Here is an 18,129-nt window from a genome sequence, read left to right on the forward strand (position 1 = left end):
ACCTTGTCATTATATTCCACTCTATGGCTTAAAGCAGACTATGTTTCTGCTCGGTTTCGAACCGAGGACCTTTTGCGTGTAAAGCAAACGTGATAACCACTACAAAACAGAAACGTGGACAATTCCTGCGTACGTCGTCAACCTGGCGCTGGTTTAAAACAGACCACGCAACTATTGTCTGACTTTGGCAAGAAACTTGCCAGTCACAAATTTGAAGGTATTCCAGGTCAAGTTTATTCAGGTAAGACATCTCGAACATTCATCTTAGTCTGGGACTAGTCTTAAGCCTTGTCTACAAAACTGGGCATTGAATGCTTAAAGTTTTGTTTAGCTTGTAATTACGTTTAACCATATGACTTAAAGAAGGCGATTATTCTGCTCGGTTTCGACTAGGGACCTTTCACGTCAGGAGAATGCGACAGTCATTAAAAGAACATAGTACGTGACATAATAGAGGCTGAATTTGACAATCCCAAAAAGCTTTCAATCAGGCCGATACGCAGTGCAGCTATGTTTTACACCGATGGCATTTGCTCTGGTTGACGCCAAAACCTGAAAACTGTTTCTGCTCGGTCTCGAACCGAGGACCCTTCGCGTGTTAGGCGAACGTGATAACCAATACGCTATAGAAACTCTGAATTTCGCATAAATTTGCCAGTCACAAATTTTAAGGTGTTTCGGGGCAAGATTTTTCAGTTAAGAAATCTCAAACACTCATCTTAGTCTGGGACTATTCTTAAGCCTTGTCTACGAAACCGTGCATTGAATGCTTAAAGGTTTGGTTACCTTGTCATTATATTCCACTCTATGGCTTAAAACAGACTATGTTTCTGCTCGGTTTCGACTAGGGACCTTTGACGTCAGGAGAATGCGACAGTCACTAAAAGAACATAGTACGTGACATAATAGAGGCTGAATTTCGACAGTCTACAAAACCGTGCATTGAATGCTTAAAGGTTTGGTTACCTTGTCATTATATTCCACTCTATGGCTTAAAACAGACTATGTTTCTGCTCGGTTTCGAAACGAGGACCTTTCGCGTGTTAGGCGAACGTGATAACCACTACACTACAGAAACTCTGAATTTGGCATAAATTTGCCAGTCACAAATTTTAAGGTGTTTCAGGGCAAGATTTTTCAGTTAAGGAATCTCAAACAATCATCTTAGTCTGGGACTAGTCTTAAGCCTTGTCTACGAAACCGTGCATTGAATGCTTAAAGGTTTGGTTACCTTGTCATTATATTCCACTCTATGGCTTAAAGCAGACTATGTTTCTGCTCGGTTTCGAACCGAGGACCTCTCGCGTGTTAGGCGAACGTGATAACCACTACACTACAGAAACTCTTAATTTCGCATAAATTTGCCAGTAACAAATTTTAAGGTGTTTCAGGGCAAGGTTTTTCAGTTAAGGAATCTCAAACAATCATCTTAGTCTGGGACTAGTCTTAAGCCTTGTCTACGAAACCGTGCATTGAATGCTTAAAGGTTTGGTTACCTTGTCATTATATTCCACTCTATGGCTTAAAGCAGACTATGTTTCTGCTCGGTTTCGAACCGAGGACCATTTGCGTGTAAAGCAAACGTGATAACCACTACACTACAGAAACGTGGACAATTCCTGCGTACGTCGTCAAACTGGCGCTGGTTTAAAACAGACCACGCAAGTATTGTCTGACTTTGGCAAGAAACTTGCCAGTCACAAATTTGAAGGTATTCCAGGTCAAGTTTATTCAGGTAAGACATCTCGAACATTCATCTTAGTATGGGACTAGTCTTAAGCCTTGTCTACGAAACCGTGCATTGAATGCTTAAAGGTTTGGTTACCTTGTCATTATATTCCACTCTATGGCTTAAAGCAGACTATGTTTCTGCTCGGTTTCGAACCGAGGACCATTTGCGTGTAAAGCAAACGTGATAACCACTACACTACAGAAACGTGGACAATTCCTGCGTACGTCGTCAAACTGGCGCTGGTTTAAAACAGACCACGCAAGTATTGTCTGACTTTGGCAAGAAACTTGCCAGTCACAAATTTGAAGGTATTCCAGGTCAAGTTTATTCAGGTAAGACATCTCGAACATTCATCTTAGTATGGGACTAGTCTTAGGCCTTGTCTACGAAACCGTGCATTGAATGCTTAAAGGTTTGGTTACCTTGTCATTATATTCCACTCTATGGCTTAAAGCAGACTATGTTTCTGCTCGGTTTCGAACCGAGGACCTTTTGCGTGTAAAGCAAACGTGATAACCACTACAAAACAGAAACGTGGACAATTCCTGCGTACGTCGTCAACCTGGCGCTGGTTTAAAACAGACCACGCAACTATTGTCTGACTTTGGCAAGAAACTTGCCAGTCACAAATTTGAATGTATTCCAGGTCAAGTTTATTCAGGTAAGACATCTCGAACGTTCATCTTAGTCTGGGACTAGTCTTAAGCGTTGTCTACAAAACTGGGCATTGCATGCTTAAAGTTTTGTTTAGCTTGTAATTACGTTTAACCATATGACTTAAAGAAGGCGATTATTCTGCTCGGTTTCGACTAGGGACCTTTCACGTCAGGAGAATGCGACAGTCATTAAAAGAACATAGTACGTGACATAATAGAGGCTGAATTTGACAATCCCAAAAAGCTTTCAATCAGGCCGATACGCAGTGCAGCTACGTTTTACACCGATGGCATTTGCTCTGGTTGACGCCAAAACCTGAAAACTGTTTCTGCTCGGTCTCGAACCGAGGACCCTTCGCGTGTTAGGCGAACGTGATAACCAATACGCTACAGAAACTCTGAATTTCGCATAAATTTGCCAGTCACAAATTTTAAGGTGTTTCAGGGCAAGATTTTTCAGTTAAGAAATCTCAAACACTCATCTTAGTCTGGGACTAGTCTTAAGCCTTGTCTACGAAACCGTGCATTGAATGCTTAAAGGTTTGGTTACCTTGTCATTATATTCCACTCTATGGCATAAAGCAGACTATGTTTCTGCTCGGTTTCGAACCGAGGACCTTTTGCGTGTAAAGCAAACGTGATAACCACTACACTTCAGAAACTCTGAATTTCGCATAAATTTGCCAGTAACAAATTTTAAGGTGTTTCAGGGCAAGATTTTTCAGTTAAGGAATCTCAAACAATCATCTTAGTCTGGGACTAGTCTTAAGCCTTGTCTACGAAACCGTGCATTGAATGCTTAAAGGTTTGGTTACCTTGTCATTATATTCCACTCTATGGCTTAAAGCAGACTATGTTTCTGCTCGGTTTCGACTAGGGACCTTTCACGTCAGGAGAATGCGACAGTCACTAAAAGAACATAGTACGTGACATAATAGAGGCTGAATTTCGACAGTCTACAAAACCGTGCATTGAATGCTTAAAGGTTTGGTTACCTTATCGTTATATTCCACTCTATGGCTTAAAGCAGACTATGTTTCTGCTCGGTTTCGACTAGGGACCTTTCACGTCAGGAGAATGCGACAGTCACTAAAAGAACATAGCTTGTAACATAATAGAGGCTGAATTTCGGCAGTCTATAAAAACCGTGCATTGAATGCTTAAAGGTTTAGTTACCTTGTCATTATATTCCACTCTATGGCTTAAAACAGACTATGTTTCTGCTCGGTTTCGAACCGAGGACCTTTCGCGTGTGAGGCGAACGTGATAACCACTACACTACAGAAACTCTGAATTTGGCAAGAAACTTGCCAGACACAAATTTGAAGGTGTTCCAGGTCAAGTTTATTCAGGTGAGACATCTCGAACATTCATTTCAGTATGGGACTAGTCTTAAGCCTTGTCTACAAAACAGTGCATTGAATGCTTAAGGTTTGGTTACCTTGTCGTTATATTCCACTCTATGGCTTAAAGCAGACTATGTTTCTGCTCGGTTTCGACTAGGGACCTTTCACGTCAGGAGAATGCGACAGTCACTAAAAGAACATAGTACTTGACATAATAGAGGCTGAATTTCGACAGTCTACAAAACCGTGCATTGAATGCTTAAAGGTTTGGTTACCTTGTCATTATATTGCTCTCTATGGCTTAAAGCACACTATGGTTCTGCTCGGTTTCGAACCGAGGACCTTTTGCGTGTGAAGCAAACGTGATAACCACTACACTACAGAAACGTGTACAATTCCTGCGTACGTCGTCAAACTGGCGCTGGTTTAAAACAGACCACGCAAGCATTGTCTGACTTTGGCAAGAAACTTGCCAGTCACAAATTTGAAGGTGCAATGCGTCAGGGGAATGCGACAGTCACTAAAAGAACATAGTACGTGACATAATAGAGGCTGAATTTCGACAGTCTACAAAACCGTGCATTGAATGCTTAAAGGTTTGGTTACCTTGTCATTATATTCCACTCTATGGCTTAAAGCAGACTATGTTTCTGCTCGGTTTCGAACCGAGGACCATTTGCGTGTAAAGCAAAAGTGATAACCACTACACTACAGAAACGTGGACAATTCCTGCGTACGTCGTCAAACTGGCGCTGGTTTAAAACAGACCACGCAAGTATTGTCTGACTTTGGCAAGAAACTTGCCAGTCACAAATTTGAAGGTATTCCAGGTCAAGTTTATTCAGGTAAGACATCTCGAACATTCATCTTAGTATGGGACTAGTCTTAAGCCTTGTCTACGAAACCGTGCATTGAATGCTTAAAGGTTTGGTTACCTTGTCATTATATTCCACTCTATGGCTTAAAGCAGACTATGTTTCTGCTCGGTTTCGAACCGAGGACCTTTTGCGTGTAAAGCAAACGTGATAACCACTACAAAACAGAAACGTGGACAATTCCTGCGTACGTCGTCAACCTGGCGCTGGTTTAAAACAGACCACGCAACTATTGTCTGACTTTGGCAAGAAACTTGCCAGTCACAAATTTGAATGTATTCCAGGTCAAGTTTATTCAGGTAAGACATCTCGAACGTTCATCTTAGTCTGGGACTAGTCTTAAGCGTTGTCTACAAAACTGGGCATTGCATGCTTAAAGTTTTGTTTAGCTTGTAATTACGTTTAACCATATGACTTAAAGAAGGCGATTATTCTGCTCGGTTTCGACTAGGGACCTTTCACGTCAGGAGAATGCGACAGTCATTAAAAGAACATAGTACGTGACATAATAGAGGCTGAATTTGACAATCCCAAAAAGCTTTCAATCAGGCCGATACGCAGTGCAGCTACGTTTTACACCGATGGCATTTGCTCTGGTTGACGCCAAAACCTGAAAACTGTTTCTGCTCGGTCTCGAACCGAGGACCCTTCGCGTGTTAGGCGAACGTGATAACCAATACGCTACAGAAACTCTGAATTTCGCATAAATTTGCCAGTCACAAATTTTAAGGTGTTTCAGGGCAAGATTTTTCAGTTAAGAAATCTCAAACACTCATCTTAGTCTGGGACTAGTCTTAAGCCTTGTCTACGAAACCGTGCATTGAATGCTTAAAGGTTTGGTTACCTTGTCATTATATTCCACTCTATGGCATAAAGCAGACTATGTTTCTGCTCGGTTTCGAACCGAGGACCTTTTGCGTGTAAAGCAAACGTGATAACCACTACACTTCAGAAACTCTGAATTTCGCATAAATTTGCCAGTAACAAATTTGAAGGTGTTTCAGGGCAAGATTTTTCAGTTAAGGAATCTCAAACAATCATCTTAGTCTGGGACTAGTCTTAAGCCTTGTCTACGAAACCGTGCATTGAATGCTTAAAGGTTTGGTTACCTTGTCATTATATTCCACTCTATGGCTTAAAGCAGACTATGTTTCTGCTCGGTTTCGACTAGGGACCTTTCACGTCAGGAGAATGCGACAGTCACTAAAAGAACATAGTACGTGACATAATAGAGGCTGAATTTCGACAGTCTACAAAACCGTGCATTGAATGCTTAAAGGTTTGGTTACCTTATCGTTATATTCCACTCTATGGCTTAAAGCAGACTATGTTTCTGCTCGGTTTCGACTAGGGACCTTTCACGTCAGGAGAATGCGACAGTCACTAAAAGAACATAGCTTGTAACATAATAGAGGCTGAATTTCGGCAGTCTATAAAAACCGTGCATTGAATGCTTAAAGGTTTAGTTACCTTGTCATTATATTCCACTCTATGGCTTAAAACAGACTATGTTTCTGCTCGGTTTCGAAACGAGGACCTTTCGCGTGTTAGGCGAACGTGATAACAACTACACTACAGAAACTCTGTATTTTTGCATAAATTTGCCAGTCACAAATTTCATCTTAGTCTGGGACTAGTCTTAAGCCTTGTCTACGAAACCGTGCATTGAATGCTTAAAGGTTTGGTTACCTTGTCGTTATATTCCACTCTATGGCTTAAAGCAGACTATGTTTCTGCTCGGTTTCGACTAGGGACCTTTCACGTCAGGAGAATGCGACAGTCACTAAAAGAACATAGTACTTGACATAATAGAGGCTGAATTTCGACAGTCTACAAAACCGTGCATTGAATGCTTAAAGGTTTGGTTACCTTGTCATTATATTGCTCTCTATGGCTTAAAGCACACTATGTTTCTGCTCGGTTTCGAACCGAGGACCTTTTGCGTGTGAAGCAAACGTGATAACCACTACACTACAGAAACGTGTACAATTCCTGCGTACGTCGTCAAACTGGCGTTGGTTTAAAACAGACCACGCAAGCATTGTCTGACTTTGGCAAGAAACTTGCCAGTCACAAATTTGAAGGTGCAATGCGTCAGGGGAATGCGACAGTCACTAAAAGAACATAGTACGTGACATAATAGAGGCTGAATTTCGACAGTCTACAAAACCGTGCATTGAATGCTTAAAGGTTCGGTTACCTTGTCATTATATTCCACTCTATGGCTTAAAGCAGACTCTGTTTCTGCTCGGTTTCGAACCGAGGACCTTTCGCGTGTTAGGCGAACGTGATAACCACTACACTACAGAAACTCTGAATTTCGCATAAATTTGCCAGTAACAAATTTTAAGGTGTTTCAGGGCAAGATTTTTCAGTTAAGAAATCTCAAACAATCATCTTAGTCTGGGACTAGTCTTAAGCCTTGTCTACGAAACCGTGCATTGAATGCTTAAAGGTTTGGTTACCTTGTCATTATATTCCACTCTATGGCTTAAAGCAGACTATGTTTCTGCTCGGTTTCAAACCGAGGACCTTTTGCGTGTAAAGCAAACGTGATAACCACTACAAAACAGAAACGTGGACAATTCCTGCGTACGTCGTCAACCTGGCGCTGGTTTAAAACAGACCACGCAACTATTGTCTGACTTTGGCAAGAAACTTGCCAGTCACAAATTTGAAGGTATTCCAGGTCAAGTTTATTCAGGTAAGACATCTCGAACATTCATCTTAGTCTGGGACTAGTCTTAAGCCTTGTCTACAAAACTGGGCATTGAATGCTTAAAGTTTTGTTTAGCTTGTAATTACGTTTAACCATATGACTTAAAGAAGGCGATTATTCTGCTCGGTTTCGACTAGGGACCTTTCACGTCAGGAGAATGCGACAGTCATTAAAAGAACATAGTACGTGACATAATAGAGGCTGAATTTGACAATCCCAAAAAGCTTTCAATCAGGCCGATACGCAGTGCAGCTATGTTTTACACCGATGGCATTTGCTCTGGTTGACGCCAAAACCTGAAAACTGTTTCTGCTCGGTCTCGAACCGAGGACCCTTCGCGTGTTAGGCGAACGTGATAACCAATACGCTATAGAAACTCTGAATTTCGCATAAATTTGCCAGTCACAAATTTTAAGGTGTTTCGGGGCAAGATTTTTCAGTTAAGAAATCTCAAACACTCATCTTAGTCTGGGACTATTCTTAAGCCTTGTCTACGAAACCGTGCATTGAATGCTTAAAGGTTTGGTTACCTTGTCATTATATTCCACTCTATGGCATAAAGCAGACTATGTTTCTGCTCGGTTTCGAAACGAGGACCTTTCGCGTGTTAGGCGAACGTGATAACCACTACACTACAGAAACTCTGAATTTGGCATAAATTTGCCAGTCACAAATTTTAAGGTGTTTCAGGGCAAGATTTTTCAGTTAAGGAATCTCAAACAATCATCTTAGTCTGGGAATAGTCTTAAGCCTTGTCTACGAAACCGTGCATTGAATGCTTAAAGGTTTGGTTACCTTGTCATTATTTTCCACTCTATGGCTTAAAGCAGACTATGTTTCTGCTCGGTTTGGAACCGAGGTCCTCTCGCGTGTTAGGCGAACGTGATAACCACTACACTACAGAAACTCTGAATTTCGCATAAATTTGCCAGTAACAAATTTTAAGGTGTTTCAGGGCAAGGTTTTTCAGTTAAGGAATCTCAAACAATCATCTTAGTCTGGGACTAGTCTTAAGCCTTGTCTACGAAACCGTGCATTGAATGCTTAAAGGTTTGGTTACCTTGTCATTATATTCCACTCTTTGGCTTAAAGTAGACTATGTTTCTGCTCGGTTTCGACTAGGGACCTTTCACGTCAGGAGAATGCGACAGTCACTAAAAGAACATAGTACGTGACATAATAGAGGCTGAATTTCGACAGTCTACAAAACCGTGCATTGAATGCTTAATGGTTTGGTTACCTTGTCATTATATTCCACTCTATGGCTTAAAACAGACTATGTTTCTGCTCGGTTTCGACTAGGGACCTTTGACGTCAGGAGAATGCGACAGTCACTAAAAGAACATAGTACGTGACATAATAGAGGCTGAATTTCGACAGTCTACAAAACCGTGCATTGAATGCTTAAAGGTTTGGTTACCTTGTCATTATATTCCACTCTATGGCTTAAAACAGACTATGTTTCTGCTCGGTTTCGAAACGAGGACCTTTCGCGTGTTAGGCGAACGTGATAACCACTACACTACAGAAACTCTGAATTTGGCATAAATTTGCCAGTCACAAATTTTAAGGTGTTTCAGGGCAAGATTTTTCAGTTAAGGAATCTCAAACAATCATCTTAGTCTGGGACTAGTCTTAAGCCTTGTCTACGAAACCGTGCATTGAATGCTTAAAGGTTTGGTTACCTTGTCATTATATTCCACTCTATGGCTTAAAGCAGACTATGTTTCTGCTCGGTTTCGAACCGAGGACCTCTCGCGTGTTAGGCGAACGTGATAACCACTACACTACAGAAACTCTTAATTTCGCATAAATTTGCCAGTAACAAATTTTAAGGTGTTTCAGGGCAAGGTTTTTCAGTTAAGGAATCTCAAACAATCATCTTAGTCTGGGACTAGTCTTAAGCCTTGTCTACGAAACCGTGCATTGAATGCTTAAAGGTTTGGTTACCTTGTCATTATATTCCACTCTATGGCTTAAAGCAGACTATGTTTCTGCTCGGTTTCGAACCGAGGACCATTTGCGTGTAAAGCAAACGTGATAACCACTACACTACAGAAACGTGGACAATTCCTGCGTACGTCGTCAAACTGGCGCTGGTTTAAAACAGACCACGCAAGTATTGTCTGACTTTGGCAAGAAACTTGCCACTCACAAATTTGAAGGTATTCCAGGTCAAGTTTATTCAGGTAAGACATCTCGAACATTCATCTTAGTATGGGACTAGTCTTAAGCCTTGTCTACGAAACCGTGCATTGAATGCTTAAAGGTTTGGTTACCTTGTCATTATATTCCACTCTATGGCTTAAAGCAGACTATGTTTCTGCTCGGTTTCGAACCGAGGACCATTTGCGTGTAAAGCAAACGTGATAACCACTACACTACAGAAACGTGGACAATTCCTGCGTACGTCGTCAAACTGGCGCTGGTTTAAAACAGACCACGCAAGTATTGTCTGACTTTGGCAAGAAACTTGCCAGTCACAAATTTGAAGGTATTCCAGGTCAAGTTTATTCAGGTAAGACATCTCGAACATTCATCTTAGTATGGGACTAGTCTTAAGCCTTGTCTACGAAACCGTGCATTGAATGCTTAAAGGTTTGGTTACCTTGTCATTATATTCCACTCTATGGCTTAAAGCAGACTATGTTTCTGCTCGGTTTCGAACCGAGGACCTTTTGCGTGTAAAGCAAACGTGATAACCACTACAAAACAGAAACGTGGACAATTCCTGCGTACGTCGTCAACCTGGCGCTGGTTTAAAACAGACCACGCAACTATTGTCTGACTTTGGCAAGAAACTTGCCAGTCACAAATTTGAATGTATTCCAGGTCAAGTTTATTCAGGTAAGACATCTCGAACGTTCATCTTAGTCTGGGACTAGTCTTAAGCGTTGTCTACAAAACTGGGCATTGCATGCTTAAAGTTTTGTTTAGCTTGTAATTACGTTTAACCATATGACTTAAAGAAGGCGATTATTCTGCTCGGTTTCGACTAGGGACCTTTCACGTCAGGAGAATGCGACAGTCATTAAAAGAACATAGTACGTGACATAATAGAGGCTGAATTTGACAATCCCAAAAAGCTTTCAATCAGGCCGATACGCAGTGCAGCTACGTTTTACACCGATGGCATTTGCTCTGGTTGACGCCAAAACCTGAAAACTGTTTCTGCTCGGTCTCGAACCGAGGACCCTTCGCGTGTTAGGCGAACGTGATAACCAATACGCTACAGAAACTCTGAATTTCGCATAAATTTGCCAGTCACAAATTTTAAGGTGTTTCAGGGCAAGATTTTTCAGTTAAGAAATCTCAAACACTCATCTTAGTCTGGGACTAGTCTTAAGCCTTGTCTACGAAACCGTGCATTGAATGCTTAAAGGTTTGGTTACCTTGTCATTATATTCCACTCTATGGCATAAAGCAGACTATGTTTCTGCTCGGTTTCGAACCGAGGACCTTTTGCGTGTAAAGCAAACGTGATAACCCTTACACTTCAGAAACTCTGAATTTCGCATAAATTTGCCAGTAACAAATTTTAAGGTGTTTCAGGGCAAGATTTTTCAGTTAAGGAATCTCAAACAATCATCTTAGTCTGGGACTAGTCTTAAGCCTTGTCTACGAAACCGTGCATTGAATGCTTAAAGGTTTGGTTACCTTGTCATTATATTCCACTCTATGGCTTAAAGCAGACTATGTTTCTGCTCGGTTTCGACTAGGGACCTTTCACGTCAGGAGAATGCGACAGTCACTAAAAGAACATAGTACGTGACATAATAGAGGCTGAATTTCGACAGTCTACAAAACCGTGCATTGAATGCTTAAAGGTTTGGTTACCTTATCGTTATATTCCACTCTATGGCTTAAAGCAGACTATGTTTCTGCTCGGTTTCGACTAGGGACCTTTCACGTCAGGAGAATGCGACAGTCACTAAAAGAACATAGCTTGTAACATAATAGAGGCTGAATTTCGGCAGTCTATAAAAACCGTGCATTGAATGCTTAAAGGTTTAGTTACCTTGTCATTATATTCCACTCTATGGCTTAAAACAGACTATGTTTCTGCTCGGTTTCGAACCGAGGACCTTTCGCGTGTGAGGCGAACGTGATAACCACTACACTACAGAAACTCTGAATTTGGCAAGAAACTTGCCAGACACAAATTTGAAGGTGTTCCAGGTCAAGTTTATTCAGGTGAGACATCTCGAACATTCATTTCAGTATGGGACTAGTCTTAAGCCTTGTCTACAAAACAGTGCATTGAATGCTTAAGGTTTGGTTACCTTGTCGTTATATTCCACTCTATGGCTTAAAGCAGACTATGTTTCTGCTCGGTTTCGACTAGGGACCTTTCACGTCAGGAGAATGCGACAGTCACTAAAAGAACATAGTACTTGACATAATAGAGGCTGAATTTCGACAGTCTACAAAACCGTGCATTGAATGCTTAAAGGTTTGGTTACCTTGTCATTATATTGCTCTCTATGGCTTAAAGGACACTATGTTTCTGCTCGGTTTCGAACCGAGGACCTTTTGCGTGTGAAGCAAACGTGATAACCACTACACTACAGAAACGTGTACAATTCCTGCGTACGTCGTCAAACTGGCGCTGGTTTAAAACAGACCACGCAAGCATTGTCTGACTTTGGCAAGAAACTTGCCAGTCACAAATTTGAAGGTGCAATGCGTCAGGGGAATGCGACAGTCACTAAAAGAACATAGTACGTGACATAATAGAGGCTGAATTTCGACAGTCTACAAAACCGTGCATTGAATGCTTAAAGGTTTGGTTACCTTGTCATTATATTCCACTCTATGGCTTAAAGCAGACTATGTTTCTGCTCGGTTTCGAACCGAGGACCTTTTGCGTGTAAAGCAAACGTGATAACCACTACAAAACAGAAACGTGGACAATTCCTGCGTACGTCGTCAACCTGGCGCTGGTTTAAAACAGACCACGCAACTATTGTCTGACTTTGGCAAGAAACTTGCCAGTCACAAATTTGAAGGTATTCCAGGTCAAGTTTATTCAGGTAAGACATCTCGAACATTCATCTTAGTCTGGGACTAGTCTTAAGCCTTGTCTACAAAACTGGGCATTGAATGCTTAAAGTTTTGTTTAGCTCGTAATTACGTTTAACCATATGACTTAAAGAAGGCGATTATTCTGCTCGGTTTCGACTAGGGACCTTTCACGTCAGGAGAATGCGACAGTCATTAAAAGAACATAGTACGTGACATAATAGAGGCTGAATTTGACAATCCCAAAAAGCTTTCAATCAGGCCGATACGCAGTGCAGCTATGTTTTACACCGATGGCATTTGCTCTTGTTGACGCCAAAACCTGAAAACTGTTTCTGCTCGGTCTCGAACCGAGGACCCTTCGCGTGTTAGGCGAACGTGATAACCAATACGCTATAGAAACTCTGAATTTCGCATAAATTTGCCAGTCACAAATTTTAAGGTGTTTCGGGGCAAGATTTTTCAGTTAAGAAATCTCAAACACTCATCTTAGTCTGGGACTATTCTTAAGCCTTGTCTACGAAACCGTGCATTGAATGCTTAAAGGTTTGGTTACCTTGTCATTATATTCCACTCTATGGCATAAAGCAGACTATGTTTCTGCTCGGTTTCGAAACGAGGACCTTTCGCGTGTTAGGCGAACGTGATAACCACTACACTACAGAAACTCTGAATTTGGCATAAATTTGCCAGTCACAAATTTTAAGGTGTTTCAGGGCAAGATTTTTCAGTTAAGGAATCTCAAACAATCATCTTAGTCTGGGACTAGTCTTAAGCCTTGTCTACGAAACCGTGCATTGAATGCTTAAAGGTTTGGTTACCTTGTCATTATTTTCCACTCTATGGCTTAAAGCAGACTATGTTTCTGCTCGGTTTGGAACCGAGGTCCTCTCGCGTGTTAGGCGAACGTGATAACCACTACACTACAGAAACTCTGAATTTCGCATAAATTTGCCAGTAACAAATTTTAAGGTGTTTCAGGGCAAGGTTTTTCAGTTAAGGAATCTCAAACAATCATCTTAGTCTGGGACTAGTCTTAAGCCTTGTCTACGAAACCGTGCATTGAATGCTTAAAGGTTTGGTTACCTTGTCATTATATTCCACTCTTTGGCTTAAAGTAGACTATGTTTCTGCTCGGTTTCGACTAGGGACCTTTCACGTCAGGAGAATGCGACAGTCACTAAAAGAACATAGTACGTGACATAATAGAGGCTGAATTTCGACAGTCTACAAAACCGTGCATTGAATGCTTAATGGTTTGGTTACCTTGTCATTATATTCCACTCTATGGCTTAAAACAGACTATGTTTCTGCTCGGTTTCGACTAGGGACCTTTGACGTCAGGAGAATGCGACAGTCACTAAAAGAACATAGCTTGTAACATAATAGAGGCTGAATTTCGGCAGTCTATAAAAACCGTGCATTGAATGCTTAAAGGTTTGGTTACCTTGTCATTATATTCCACTCTATGGCATAAAGCAGACTATGTTTCTGCTCGGTTTCGAACCGAGGACCTTTTGCGTGTAAAGCAAACGTGATAACCACTACACTTCAGAAACTCTGAATTTCGCATAAATTTGCCAGTAACAAATTTTAAGGTGTTTCAGGGCAAGATTTTTCAGTTAAGGAATCTCAAACAATCATCTTAGTCTGGGACTAGTCTTAAGCCTTGTCTACGAAACCGTGCATTGAATGCTTAAAGGTTTGGTTACCTTGTCATTATATTCCACTCTATGGCTTAAAGCAGACTATGTTTCTGCTCGGTTTCGAACCGAGGACCTCTCGCGTGTTAGGCGAACGTGATAACCACTACACTACAGAAACTCTTAATTTCGCATAAATTTGCCAGTAACAAATTTTTAGGTGTTTCAGGGCAAGGTTTTTCAGTTAAGGAATCTCAAACAATCATCTTAGTCTGGGACTAGTCTTAAGCCTTGTCTACGAAACCGTGCATTGAATGCTTAAAGGTTTGGTTACCTTGTCATTATATTCCACTCTATGGCTTAAAGCAGACTATGTTTCTGCTCGGTTTCGAACCGAGGACCATTTGCGTGTAAAGCAAACGTGATAACCACTACACTACAGAAACGTGGACAATTCCTGCGTACGTCGTCAAACTGGCGCTGGTTTAAAACAGACCACGCAAGTATTGTCTGACTTTGGCAAGAAACTTGCCAGTCACAAATTTGAAGGTATTCCAGGTCAAGTTTATTCAGGTAAGACATCTCGAACATTCATCTTAGTATGGGACTAGTCTTAAGCCTTGTCTACGAAACCGTGCATTGAATGCTTAAAGGTTTGGTTACCTTGTCATTATATTCCACTCTATGGCTTAAAGCAGACTATGTTTCTGCTCGGTTTCGAACCGAGGACCTTTTGCGTGTAAAGCAAACGTGATAACCACTACAAAACAGAAACGTGGACAATTCCTGCGTACGTCGTCAACCTGGCGCTGGTTTAAAACAGACCACGCAACTATTGTCTGACTTTGGCAAGAAACTTGCCAGTCACAAATTTGAATGTATTCCAGGTCAAGTTTATTCAGGTAAGACATCTCGAACGTTCATCTTAGTCTGGGACTAGTCTTAAGCGTTGTCTACAAAACTGGGCATTGCATGCTTAAAGTTTTGTTTAGCTTGTAATTACGTTTAACCATATGACTTAAAGAAGGCGATTATTCTGCTCGGTTTCGAACCGAGGACCTTTTGCGTGTAAAGCAAACGTGATAACCACTACAAAACAGAAACGTGGACAATTCCTGCGTACGTCGTCAACCTGGCGCTGGTTTAAAACAGACCACGCAACTATTGTCTGACTTTGGCAAGAAACTTGCCAGTCACAAATTTGAATGTATTCCAGGTCAAGTTTATTCAGGTAAGACATCTCGAACATTCATCTTAGTCTGGGACTAGTCTTAAGCGTTGTCTACAAAACTGGGCATTGCATGCTTAAAGTTTTGTTTAGCTTGTAATTACGTTTAACCATATGACTTAAAGAAGGCGATTATTCTGCTCGGTTTCGACTAGGGACCTTTCACGTCAGGAGAATGCGACAGTCATTAAAAGAACATAGTACGTGACATAATAGAGGCTGAATTTGACAATCCCAAAAAGCTTTCAATCAGGCCGATACGCAGTGCAGCTACGTTTTACACCGATGGCATTTGCTCTGGTTGACGCCAAAACCTGAAAACTGTTTCTGCTCGGTCTCGAACCGAGGACCCTTCGCGTGTTAGGCGAACGTGATAACCACTACACTACAGAAACTCTGAAATTGGCATAAATTTGCCAGTCACAAATTTTAAGGTGTTTCAGGGCAAGATTTTTCAGTTAAGGAATCTCAAACAATCATCTTAGTCTGGGACTAGTCTTAAACCTTGTCTACGAAACCGTGCATTGAATGCTTAAAGGTTTGGTTACCTTGTCATTATATTCCACTCTATGGCTTAAAGCAGACTATGTTTCTGCTCGGTTTCGAAACGAGGACCTTTCGCGTGTTAGGCGAACGTGATAACCACTACACTACAGAAACTCTGAATTTCGCATAAATTTGCCAGTAACAAATTTTAAGGTGTTTCAGGGCAAGATTTTTCAGTTAAGGAATCTCAAACAATCATCTTAGTCTGGGACTAGTCTTAAGCCTTGTCTACGAAACCGTGCATTGAATGCTTAAAGGTTTGGTTACCTTGTCATTATATTCCACTCTATGGCTTAAAACAGACTATGTTTCTGCTCGGTTTCGAACCGAGGACCTTTCGCGTGTTAGGCGAACGTGATAACCACTACACTACAGAAACTCTGAATTTGGCATAAATTTGCCAGTCACAAATTTTAAGGTGTTTCAGGGCAAGATTTTTCAGTTAAGAAATCTCAAACACTCATCTTAGTCTGGGACTAGTCTTAAGCCTTGTCTACGAAACCGTGCATTGAATGCTTAAAGGTTTGGTTACCTTGTCATTATATTCCACTCTATGGCTTAAAGCAGACTATGTTTCTGCTCGGTTTCGAACCGAGGACCTTTTGCGTGTGAAGCAAACGTGATAACCACTACACTACAGAAACGTGGACAATTCCTGCGTACGTCGTCAAACTGGCGCTGGTTTAAAACAGACCACCCAAGCATTGTCTGACTTTGGCAAGAAACTTGCCAGTCACAAATTTGAAGGTGCAATGCGTCAGGGGAATGCGACAGTCACTAAAAGAACATAGTACGTGACATAATAGAGGCTGAATTTGACAATCCCAAAAAGCTTTCAATCAGGCCGATACGCATTGCAGCTACGTTTTACACTGATGGCATTTGCTCTGGTTGACGCCAAAACCTGAAAACTGTTTCTGCTCGGTCTCGAACCGAGGACCTTTCGCGTGTTAGGCGAACGTGATAACCAATACACTACAGAAACTCTGAATTTCGCATAAATTTGCCAGTAACAAATTTTAAGGTGTTTCAGGGCAAGATTTTTCAGTTAAGGAATCTCAAACAATCATCTTAGTCTGGGACTAGTCTTAAGCCTTGTCTACGAAACCGTGCATTGAATGCTTAAAGGTTTGGTTACCTTGTCATTATATTGCTCTCTATGGCTTAAAGCACACTATGTTTCTGCTCGGTTTCGAACCGAGGACCTTTTGCGTGTGAAGCAAACGTGATAACCACTACACTACAGAAACGTGGACAATTCCTGCGTACGTCGTCAAACTGGCGCTGGTTTAAAACAGACCACCCAAGCATTGTCTGACTTTGGCAAGAAACTTGCCAGTCACAAATTTGAAGGTGCAATGCGTCAGGGGAATGCGACAGTCACTAAAAGAACATAGTACGTGACATAATAGAGGCTGAATTTCGACAGTCTACAAAACCGTGCATTGAATGCTTAAAGGTTTGGTTACCTTGTCATTATATTCCACTCTATGGCTTAAAACAGACTATGTTTCTGTTCGGTTTCGAAACGAGGACCTTTCGCGTGTTAGGCGAACGTGATAACCACTACACTACAGAAACTCTGAAATTGGCATAAATTTGCCAGTCACAAATTTTAAGGTGTTTCAGGGCAAGATTTTTCAGTTAAGTAATCTCAAACAATCATCTTAGTCTGGGACTAGTCTTAAGCCTTGTCTACGAAACCGTGCATTGAATGCTTAAAGGTTTGGTTACCTTGTCATTATATTCCACTCTATGGCTTAAAGCAAACTATGTTTCTGCTCGGTTTCGAACCGAGGACCTTTTGCGTGTGAAGCAAACGTGATAACCACTACACTACAGAAACGTGGACAATTCCTGCGTACGTCGTCAAACTGGCGCTGGTTTAAAACAGACCACCCAAGCATTGTCTGACTTTGGCAAGAAACTTGCCAGTCACAAATTTGAAGGTATTCCAGGTCAAGTTTATTCAGGTAAGACATCTCGAACATTCATCTTAGTCTGGGACTAGTCTTAAGCCTTGTCTACAAAACTTGGCATTAAATGCTTTAAATTTTGTTTAGCTTGTAATTACGTTTAACCATATGACTTAAAGAAGGCGATTATTCTGCTCGGTTTCGACTAGGGACCTTTCACGTCAGGAGAATGCGACAGTCATTAAAAGAACATAGTACGTGACATAATAGAGGCTGAATTTGACAATCCCAAAAAGCTTTCAATCAGGCCGATACGCAGTGCAGCTACGTTTTACACCGATGGAATTTGCTCTGGTTGACGCCAAAACCTGAAAACTGTTTCTGCTCGGTCTCGAACCGAGGACCCTTCGCGTGTTAGGCGAACGTGATAACCACTACACTACAGA

General features: G+C 41.4%; 9 non-coding genes across 9 annotated transcripts; all 9 read right to left on the reverse strand.

Moving 5' to 3' along the window:
* Positions 1-3,603: 3,603 nt before the first annotated feature.
* Positions 3,604-3,676, reverse strand: trnav-cac (transfer RNA valine (anticodon CAC)). Its single transcript has one exon. It is a non-coding gene; the product is annotated as a tRNA-Val (tRNA).
* Positions 3,677-6,517: 2,841 nt separating this feature from the next.
* trnav-cac (transfer RNA valine (anticodon CAC)) lies at positions 6,518-6,590 on the reverse strand. The gene has a single exon. It is a non-coding gene; the product is annotated as a tRNA-Val (tRNA).
* Positions 6,591-6,848: 258 nt separating this feature from the next.
* Positions 6,849-6,921, reverse strand: trnav-aac (transfer RNA valine (anticodon AAC)). Its single transcript has one exon. It is a non-coding gene; the product is annotated as a tRNA-Val (tRNA).
* Positions 6,922-11,385: 4,464 nt separating this feature from the next.
* Positions 11,386-11,458, reverse strand: trnav-cac (transfer RNA valine (anticodon CAC)). Its single transcript has one exon. It is a non-coding gene; the product is annotated as a tRNA-Val (tRNA).
* A 372-nt stretch (positions 11,459-11,830) lies between these two features.
* On the reverse strand, positions 11,831-11,903 carry trnav-cac (transfer RNA valine (anticodon CAC)). The gene has a single exon. It is a non-coding gene; the product is annotated as a tRNA-Val (tRNA).
* A 4,170-nt stretch (positions 11,904-16,073) lies between these two features.
* Positions 16,074-16,146, reverse strand: trnav-aac (transfer RNA valine (anticodon AAC)). The gene has a single exon. It is a non-coding gene; the product is annotated as a tRNA-Val (tRNA).
* Positions 16,147-16,338: 192 nt separating this feature from the next.
* Positions 16,339-16,411, reverse strand: trnav-cac (transfer RNA valine (anticodon CAC)). The gene has a single exon. It is a non-coding gene; the product is annotated as a tRNA-Val (tRNA).
* Positions 16,412-16,944: 533 nt separating this feature from the next.
* Positions 16,945-17,017, reverse strand: trnav-cac (transfer RNA valine (anticodon CAC)). Its single transcript has one exon. It is a non-coding gene; the product is annotated as a tRNA-Val (tRNA).
* A 523-nt stretch (positions 17,018-17,540) lies between these two features.
* On the reverse strand, positions 17,541-17,613 carry trnav-cac (transfer RNA valine (anticodon CAC)). The gene has a single exon. It is a non-coding gene; the product is annotated as a tRNA-Val (tRNA).
* Between the last annotated feature and the right edge of the window lie 516 nt (positions 17,614-18,129).

Source organism: Triplophysa dalaica, chromosome 5, assembly GCF_015846415.1.
Source record: "Triplophysa dalaica isolate WHDGS20190420 chromosome 5, ASM1584641v1, whole genome shotgun sequence".
NCBI classification, from domain to species: Eukaryota; Metazoa; Chordata; class Actinopteri; order Cypriniformes; family Nemacheilidae; genus Triplophysa; species Triplophysa dalaica.